The sequence below is a fragment of the Tursiops truncatus genome, chromosome 19, assembly GCF_011762595.2.
Source record: "Tursiops truncatus isolate mTurTru1 chromosome 19, mTurTru1.mat.Y, whole genome shotgun sequence".
NCBI lineage: Eukaryota > Metazoa > Chordata > Mammalia > Artiodactyla > Delphinidae > Tursiops > Tursiops truncatus.
Window position 1 is genome coordinate 9501294 of NC_047052.1, and position 9999 is coordinate 9511292.

General features: G+C 47.1%; 1 protein-coding gene across 5 annotated transcripts in view; it reads right to left on the reverse strand.

Moving 5' to 3' along the window:
- Positions 1-9999, reverse strand: part of WWOX (WW domain containing oxidoreductase) — a 973868-nt gene that overhangs the window by 596230 nt on the left and 367639 nt on the right. The window lies entirely within an intron of this gene.

The following is a 9999-nucleotide window of genomic DNA, read 5'->3' on the forward strand; positions in this document are numbered from 1 at the left end:
TTATCAATGCAGAACTGCTCACCGGAAGAGAAATACACTCTTTAAAATTCTACTGTAATTTCTCCCCCTCAATAATGCCATGAGTTTTCTTTCTTGAGCTACAGTAGGTTCTGTGACAAGAGTGGCTACCACATGCCAAGCAGAGAGGCAGAGCGCTGAGTGTCTGTGAGTCATTTCAATTAAACCTCGCAAAAATCCTCTAGGAGTAGAACGAGGCCCACTGTGGCTTCGAAATGAGTCCTCGTGTCAGAGAGCTGCGGGATTTTGCACCTAATTACCAACCTGAATGCCGCAGTTCAGGTCAACACATATTTATTGAGCACCTACTATGTGCCATACACTGAGAAACTAGAGGAGAAATGAAACAATTTCAACACCATATAATTAAAGGGCTATGAGACAGGCAAACCCAAGATGCAAGGGGTACAATTTCTCTAAATGTTTTGCAACACAAGGGTAACTCCTGTCTCGAGGTGCTTCTGTGGTCTCCAAAGTGCTTCCTTACCAACACTCCTCTACCTGTTCACTCCGCCCCAGCCCAGTCCCCCCAGCGAAAGGACATGGCTTTGCTTGCTGTCCAACGCGTCTATTTCAGCTAATGGAGGAAACTGCAACAGAAGAAACAAGCTAAGTTTTCAAATGCACCTCTTAGGGACCATTTGGGACAAAATGAACAGAAATAAACAATCCTCCAATATGAGGTGACATATTTTATACTTTCCACCCTGAGCTGGAGGAAAATCAGATGCTGGTATGAAAAAGAAGATTAACCCGGCCTCTTAACAATCAAATTTATAACTAGTAAAGGGTTATGAAAAATTCTATCTCCATGTGGAACGTAGGAAAGTACAAAGTCTTTGGAGGCACGGGATGATAAACTACAGCTTGGGCAATAAGCTCAGGAAGGGAATGAGGAGTTCAAGAGTTCAGCACGTGTGTGTGGAAAGGTGTTTAGTTAAAGAGAAGGGCCAGCTCCAGACAAAGGCACGGAAAGGTCATCCTTAGAGCCAGTTCATCTTCATTACGACGGGGAAGACCGTGGGCCAAAGTGCACACACCAGGCCTCCTCGTGTACACCGCACAGAGGTTTAAGACTCACGGGGACATTAAAATATGCAACGAAAGTAAACATACAAGGCTTCCCTGGTGGCGCAGTGGTTGAGAGTCCGCCTGCCGATGCAGGGGACACGGGTTCGTGCCCCGGTCCGGGAATATTCCACATGCCGCGGAGTGGCTGGGCCCGTGAGCCATGGCCGCTGAGCCTGCGCGTCCGGAGCCTGTGCTCCGCAACGGGAGAGGCCACGGCAGTGAGAGGCCCGCGTACCGCAAAAAAAAAAAAAAAAAAAAGTAAACATACAGAGTGCTGGCAGCAGTGCCTAGATATTGTGACCTGGGCAACGTGGTCCCGGCCACCCAACATAAATGTGATATGAACATTTCTCCCCCTGCTTCACCTGCGCCCCTGCCTTTTTTTTTTTTTTCAGGGTGACTGATAGATTAATTAAAGATTACAATCTATGTTCTTCAGAAGGCCAGAGAATTGGACTTGCGATCAGCAACCTAATTTTCTTTCAGGTAGCGGCCGAACTTCAATGTGTTGTGGCCCAAATAAAATACCTTCCCCGTCTGCGCAGCTTGAAATTCCCGTGCGCGAGTGAGACGCTGCTCAGGATTTGTCCTGTGACTCAGCCCTCATCTTTCAGTTTTCAGGAACTGGGGGAAAGGTGAATTTCATTTACTGATTACCAGAGGGTTCCGGAGAGATAGGCCAGGGCCGTTGTAATGGGAAAAGCGGGCCCTGACTCGGCCTCTGACAGCCTTCCTGAGAAGGCCAAGGCCAGCAGATTTCCATTCTGGAGTGCCGTCCGCATGGCAGACGATGCTAACCCTCCCTCCCCCGCCCCCTCCAAACCCATACAGGACCAGCTGCCCTAATCCAGCCTCTCCACCAGTCAAAAGGAAACTCGTCCATCCCTGCCTGTCCCTGTCCCATATGGACTGCGGCAATGGGGGTCCTGATTCAAACGCCAGTACCCCAAACAGTTGCAAAAGCAGAGCATAACGAAACTCCCTTTCCCTGCCTGTGTACGAATAGGGTTTTAATAGGTGGATTTCTTTCCAGTTACAGGGTACATGGCTTAAGCCTCCCCCCACTCCCCATGTCAGAGTAACCAGTCGGAATGCAAGACACAAGAGAAAAGGTAAATCACATAATGGCAATGAGGACGACAACAACGACGGTTTGTTGAGTTGAAAGGCAGTGGGTCCAGCACTTACGGGCTCAGCGTCTATAGTCAGTGGGAAAAGCGACTCCATCAGTTCATAGGAACTGTATGACTTAGGAAAGGTTATATCCTAAACCTTTATGTACCCACCTGGAAAATGCATATCACTTATCACTGGGGTGTCTGGGGATTAAGGATTAAGTGGCAGGATGGATGGATGGACAGAGGGATGGATGGATGGAAGGATGGATGAGTGGATGGATGGATGAGTGGATAGATGAGTGGATTGATGGATGGATGGGTGGGTGGATGGAAGGAAGGAAGGAAGGGAAGGTATTGACATTAATATTTAAAAGACTTGGTCTGCAGCCAGCACAGAGCGCCCAGAAGGAGGATTCTGGTGTCATTATGTTGAGAAATCTGATCAGACTACACAGACGTGAAAATTAAAAGAGAAAAAATCCACACAGTCTAGAGGCAAGTCACCTACTCTTCTTCTTCACTGTCATCACTCTGCTCTCCCCTCCCTCCCCCATCACGGCTTCAGCATCAGAAGCCAGGCCTTAGCTGGCTAAGCTGGCCCCACCCCGTGTCTGCCTGGGGTTGCACTGGGTGGGCCGGGACTGCACTGATTCCACGGTAAGACCAGAAAGGGAAGCTTTGCCTAGCCCTGTCCTTGGATGCTGTCTGCACTGGGATGTATAGGAGCAGCGGGAAGGCGCTGAAAGAGAAGACGACGAAGAGCAGGCCTGAAGCAGGAAGCGCGTGGCTCAGCGGCAAAGCTACATCCCAGGGTCGCCTGGGCAGCCGGCTCCTGAAAGGACAAAAGGTTGCAACCTCCCAGACCGCCGGCAACGAGGGCCTGGGGGGAGGGGGGGCAGCTTCTGTGTCACTGGAAAGATCACCCTCCTTCTGGAAGGATTCAGTCATCACGAATTCATCTGGCTGAGAACCTCAGACCCTGAAATTGACCAGGGATGAAAACACTGAGTTCCAGGAGGATAAGATATTTACACTAAAAACTTAATTTAGTGGAAGCGGAAGCAGGGGGAACAGGGCCCAAGCACACCCAATGACACTTTCAAATGCCTGTGTCCTCCACGGGGGAAAAACATCTGATGACAACGTTTTATGTCAGGCTGTGTGTATGGTAAACTTACGGATAGTAACGCCGGCCAGCATTTAATGACTGCCTACTGTATACAAGGCACAGGGGTGGGCAGTTGAGACACGAGCTATAAACTTGCGAACACCCCTGGGAGGGGTCCCACTGTCGCTGAGGATACAGAGAATACTGAGAGCTACCATTCGCTGAATGCTCGGTGTGTATCAGGCACTGTGCCGGACACGAGACTTTGCCTGTGGGGCGTCCCGGTCCACTCCCAGCTTCTCATCTCCACTTTACCACTGAGGAAGCCACAGTCCTACCAAGCCTCAATTCTTCCCTCAAGGTCACACCTTGGGGGAAGTGACAGAGATGGATTCCCTCTAACCCACGTCTGATTCTTTTCTTCCTCTGCCAAGGCTGCGCAGGGAAACAGCATTCTCGGGATTCCTGAAGGTGCATCATAACAAAGACCATATACTTAACGGATGCTGAGAAGAAGAGGTCATTTCAATTGCCCTTATTCCAGGGACAGTCAGAAGATACCAGCCAAGGTAGGCCTTCTCTTCAAAAATGAAGCATCAGACACAAATGAAGTCTCATTTCTGAGGGTCCCTAATGTCCCCTTCTGTTTCAAGCGGAGTGTGTGTGTGTGTGTGTGTGTGTGTGTAAAGAACTATGGAAGCAGTATCTGTTGCAATCCTCTCCTGACTTCTCTTTAGAGAAATGGACTCCTGCAATTAGCTCCCGAACCATAAAAGTGAGTCCTCAGAGCTGCAGGAAGGGGTGGAGAGAAGATAAAGCAGGAGTGGTTACCCATATCATCCATCCCCCAGACTCAGAAAGGAGGGGCCACGAGAGACCTAATCCAGCTTCGGGCCCCATCGCTGATCATTCTGATGGTGGAGGAAGAGTGAGCAGGTGATGTTATCTCCTTGTGCAGACCCTGTCCATCTGCAGCCTCTTTCTGTGGAACAAGACGTCCCACAAAATGCTGGCTTTATGAAGGGAGGGAAGAGGTGATACAGGGAGAGGGAGAGAATGAGACATAAACTAGCAATGCACTTTCTCCCGGCTGACATGAACTTGGGGGTTCGGGAGGGGGTGGACTATAGTCATGATATAAAACAATATCGCAGGGCACGCTCCCAAAACGTGCGGTTTTAGACTAACGGGCGGGTGACAGCTGGCCTCCACATAGGGCCATCATCCTTCCAGTTCACCTGAATTTCCTTCTAAGACCGCAGGATGCTTTTCTTGGCCTGTGCCATTTTCTCTTCCACTCTTGGGTCAAATCACGCCCACACTATCATTTTGAATTTTTTTTTAATGGTGGAAATTAGATGCTGTGGACACCCAAATCAAAACTGAGTCGCCAGGGAAATGACAAGGGCCATCTTTCACCGTGAGTACCTTGACAGTTTCCAGTTGGCTGCGTCAATGAGTTAGGACTTAAAATGCAAGAGGGATTTATATCAATAACAACAAAAACCAGTTAGTGTTTATTTAGCACCTATATCGTGCCAGGTACCGTGCAAGCTGATTGGTTGACTTAATCTTCATAATATTCTGTGGAAGAAAGGATTTTTCCAATTTTGATACAGGAAGAGACTCAGAGAGGTGAAGCCTCCTGCCCAAGCGTGAAGAGCCATATAGCTGGGACGTCCAGACTTTAGATCAGGTGCAGGCAGACAGTTCTAAATCTCTTTCTAACTCAGAGATGCAACGATTCCAATGTTGACATTTTCTCTAATGACTTGAATTACAACACTGGCTTACATCCACCTTCTGAGCATTCATCTTTTAATTGCGGCAAACATTCGTAGGGCTGTTATTTTGTATGTGACCTTACACTCATTACCGGCGTTCCCACCGTTAATGAGATGGATACCCGTCTACCCTCATGGGGCTCATGGAGAACACACACGTGTAGATCAACAAGATGATCAAGTACGCTAAGCGTGACGGGGATCTGCAAATTCTGAGTGAACACTCAGGAGTGGCCCAACTCAGTCCTCCAACACAAGGAAAGGCTTTCTGGAGGAATGACATCTCAGCTGACACCTGAAAGATGAGTTGGAGGTAGACTTAGGGATAATGGAGTTAGGAGTTAGGACAGAAGGACCACATTCGGGGAGTAGAAAAGCCGCAGGTCAAAAACCGCCATTCAAAAGAGCCTCTCACACTAGAAGTATTTCAGATACTCAAGCTCACCTTGGAAAATCTGTTAAAATCGTGTATTTGGGGCTTCCCTGGTGGCGCAGTGGTTGAGAATCTGCCTGCCGATACAGGGGACACGGGTTCGTGCCCTGGTCTGGGAAGATCCCACATGACGCGGAGCGGCTGGGCCCGAGAGCACAATTACTAAGCCTGCGCGTCTGGAGCCTGTGCTCCGCAACAAGAGAGGCCGCGATAGTGAGAGGCCCGCACACCGCGATAAAGGGTGGCCCCCGCTTGCCACAACTAGAGAAAGCCCTCGCACAGAAATGAAGACCCAACACAGCCATATATAAACAAATAAATGTAAAATAATGTATTAGCTGTGCTACTAATTCATTCGGAACCTCAGACACCAAAGGTCCATGATGATAAGCGACCCCTCTGTCTGTTCCAAAGGGGGAAAGGATGGAATGCTGCCTGCAGGGCCAGCTCTGTGTCATTCGCCAGCCAGCTCCCACCCATGGGGGCCACCTGGTCCATAAGAGGCTCCAACAGCTCAGGGACTTGACCACATCCACCCCAAGAAACCAACGGGCTGCCAGAGAAGAGGCACTCCTTGCATCAGCCCCTCTCCTCTCCCTTGCTGGTTTTCCATGTATAGTGAAGGAGATAATAGCAACCAGCTGTGAGTCCAAACCATGTGGTTCGAGTATCCTGCTTCCTGGTGATCTCACCTGTCCAGACGATCAATTTTAGAATATAAAAAGGGATGGATGGATTCTCTGCAGATAAAGTAGACGTTTGATCAGTACCAGAGTGCAGGGACCTGAAGTTATAACCCCTGGCAAGAGGTGCCAGTGCAGATATGCTCTGTTGCCAAATACAGGCAGAGCCCATGAACATTTGGCAACTAAATGAACAGAGGGACAATTGACAACCTCTTAAGGAAATTAAAGAGGCTAAGGCAGAATACGCACTTCTATCGACTACCCACCCATTTCCACATGGAGGTGTCCAAGTGGAGGGCCCCGCCTTCCCCAAGGTTTATTTCAGAAGCAGCTCCTCCCGGGACTTCCCTGGTGGCAGAGTGGTTAAGAATCCGCCTGCTAATGCAGGGGACACGGGTTCGAGCCCTGGTCCGGGAAGATCCCACATGCTGCAGAGCTACTATGCCCGTGTGCCACGACTACTGAGCCTGTGCTCTACAGCCCGCAAGCCACAACTACTGAGCCCGCATGCCACAACTATTGAGCCCGCGCGCGTACAGCCGTGCTCGATGGGAAGAGAAGCCCGCGCACCGCGACCAAGAGTAGCCCCCGCTCGCTGCAACTAGAGAAAGCCCACGTTTAGCAAAGACGACCCAACGCAGCCAAAAATAAATAAATATATTTAAAAAAAAAAAAAGCAGCAGCAGCAGCTTCTCTCAAACTCAGCATGGCCACCTGGTGAGATGTGAAAGAGTAGACAGCTCATCCCCCAGCTCCAGAGACTGACTCAAGAGACCCAGAGCAGAATGGGGGAATTTGCGTTTCTAATAGGCACCTTCACGTGGTTCTGATTTAAATCCAAGTTGAAAAGACACAGCCAGTGTTCAAGGTAATTTTCTGTAAAGGGTGGGGGCAATGAACGTTTTGACTTATGTTTTTTGCACTTGCAAGTATCCTTTTGTTTAGCATGTATTAATGTGACTGTATTTGCAAGCATATATTTTTTAGATGTTGAATGTGTATACCCATAATTTATAGTACTGTGCTGGGCATGTCGCACTTCACAATGCTTTCTTAACCTTAAGAAGCCCTTTCCTCTCTAGATAGGAAATTCACACAAAAAAATCCCAGCATTCCTTGACTCACAGACGCCATGCCTATTGTTAGCTATCTTAAACTTCTGCACAACATTCCTAATGTGGGGACTGACTGGCTCACAGATCCATCTATTACTTGAGTCCTGCTTTGTTCCCTTGAGAAAAAGAACAATGTGTTTTGAAAACATAAAAATGCATTAACAGTGAAACCAGGGGCCTGAAGACCTAGACCATGTTCTTTTAAATTCAGCTACTCAACATTCAAATGTATTCTGCTACTCATTTTTTTGTAAATTTATTTATTTTATTTATTCACTTTTGGCTGGTTTGGGTCTTCCTTGCTGCACACAGGCTTTCTCTAGTTGCAGCGCACGGGCTTCCCATTGCAGCGGCCGCCCCCCGCTGCGGAGCACGGGCTCTAGGCACGCGGGCCTCAGCAGTTGTGGCACGCGGGTCCTAGAGCTCAGGCTCAGCAGCTGTGGCGCACGGGTTCAGTTGCTCCGCGGCATGTGGGATCTTCCCGGACCAGGGCTCGAACCCGTGTCCCCTGCATCGGCAGGCGGACTCCCAACCACTGCGCCACCAGGGAAGCCCTCTGCTACTAATTTTATCCAAAGAAACACTTGTACGTGGAAATCTAACCTGAAATCCATTACCTGATTTTACCAGGAGAGTTATTAACAAGGAGAGGGAGGTTGTAGACAACAGGAGATTGAAAAAGTCATTGTAACTGGCAAGTTTCAACAATTTGTCTCTAATTATCCACCTTCAGACATTTGGGGAAAACTGAAAGAAATGGTAGCAAAATACAAAAGATAATTTTTGGTGTAAGATAATAATGTATTAGATTAGGTAGCAACATTAATAATCACATTCTCAATATCTGATTGTTTTAACCAAGCAGGCTGCATAATTTAGTCAACTGATCCATCCTAACCTAAGGGAGGTCTGGAAAAGGGTTTCACTCCCTTCCTTCTCATCCTAAGGAGGAACACAGAGGAGACACTGATGAAACTGTCCATCTTGGAGAATGGAAGTGCTGCCCTTGCCTACTGTCCCTAAAGGTAAATACCCAGGATTTCTAAACGTCGAAGTCTGCACTGGGGCTGGGAAGCTGAATGGACATCTTTGTTTTGGTTTGTCTGATTTCAGCCTATCAGCACCTAGGTTCCTGGGAACCTAGGAAGTTTCTCTAATAAGCATATGCCAAGACTCCTAAGCTATAAACAACTCCAGAGAACCACACTGAAATAAAATACAATCAGTGTTAATGAAATGAAGACAACTGACTGAGAAGGGATTAAGACCGAGCACAGGTTTGAAATTCTAGTTCCAAACTTGGATTGTAATGTTATTTCTCTGAGCCTACATTTTCTCCCCTGTGGAATGAGCATAACCTACCTTATAGAGACGTGAAAATGAAATGAGATAAATGCTGTAAAAAGGTTAGCACGGCAACCAGAATATTATAATCAGTCTATAAATATTAAAAATCATTATTGTCACCAATAGCTGGACCAGAATGAAGTTTACAGGGTGAAGAATTTCAGATAGCAACAAAGAAACATCCACAAAACTTCTCTTGGAGTTTGATTTCTAAAACTATGATTACATCACATGGTGGTTTTGCTTCAATACATGCCTTGGGGTCACAGACAGAACTCTAAGTATAATTGGTGCCTTTTATTATACCAAGTATTTTACAGTATACATTTAAAAACGTTCTGAGAAGCCTTCATCAGACTGCCATGGGACAAAAAAACAAAACAAGCCAACAAAATGTAAAGTAAAACAAAACAAAACATACGTACAAACACCAAATAATTCAATAGGTGAGCACATCTGTATGAGGCTATGTTAGGATACATTTGATGAGGGGGTTACTTTAATATCAGTGATTTTTATTAGAATGTATGTTATAGAAAGTCCTTCTCTGAGCAACTGATTCTTCATTAGTGATGTGAGGAAGGTGGAGGTCTACGACCTCCTAGTTGCCAGGTTATCTGACTTCTACTGCTCCCTAAGGCTAAGCATGAAAAACCAGCTACTAAAAAACAAACAGGCCGTTCCATTCTCCTCAAACCCCTAACTAAAGTTCATTGTCACAAGCCAAATTTAAAAATCAATTAATAAATTACCACTGCCAAAGAATGTCAAAAAGCCGAAAGCCACCTAAGAAGAGCTTAGAAGAAACTAAGCATTAAGGTTGAGATAAATGGGTTTGCTGGGTGTTTACTGCGATGCTGACTTAGCATCCCAAAGCAAAAATTCTCTCCCCTCCACTTACCGCTGCTTTGTGTGATAACAGCAGCATTAATTTTAAAATGATCATGAATCAATCATGAAATCTGACTCTCATTTTCACTGGCAACAAAACACTGTAATTAGCACCTTGAATAAGAGTGCTTTCTATGTCGGTGATGGTGAGGGCAGTCTTCTGCCGTTAATTCTTTCCTAACTGTCCAGAGTAAACGAGGGTGAACTACTACTGGGCTGTGTTAAAATCCCCACCCCTCCAAGTTACTCATCCTGTGACATCATCACCTTGAATCTTTCAGGACAGATCAGAGTGTAGTTTCTCAACCTTGGCACGACTGACATTTGGTCCTGGGGGCGCCATCCTGTGCACTGGAGGATGTCTAGCAGCATCCCTGGCCTTGATCTGCCAGATGCCAGTATCTCCCTCCCTCCCTCACTGCAACCCC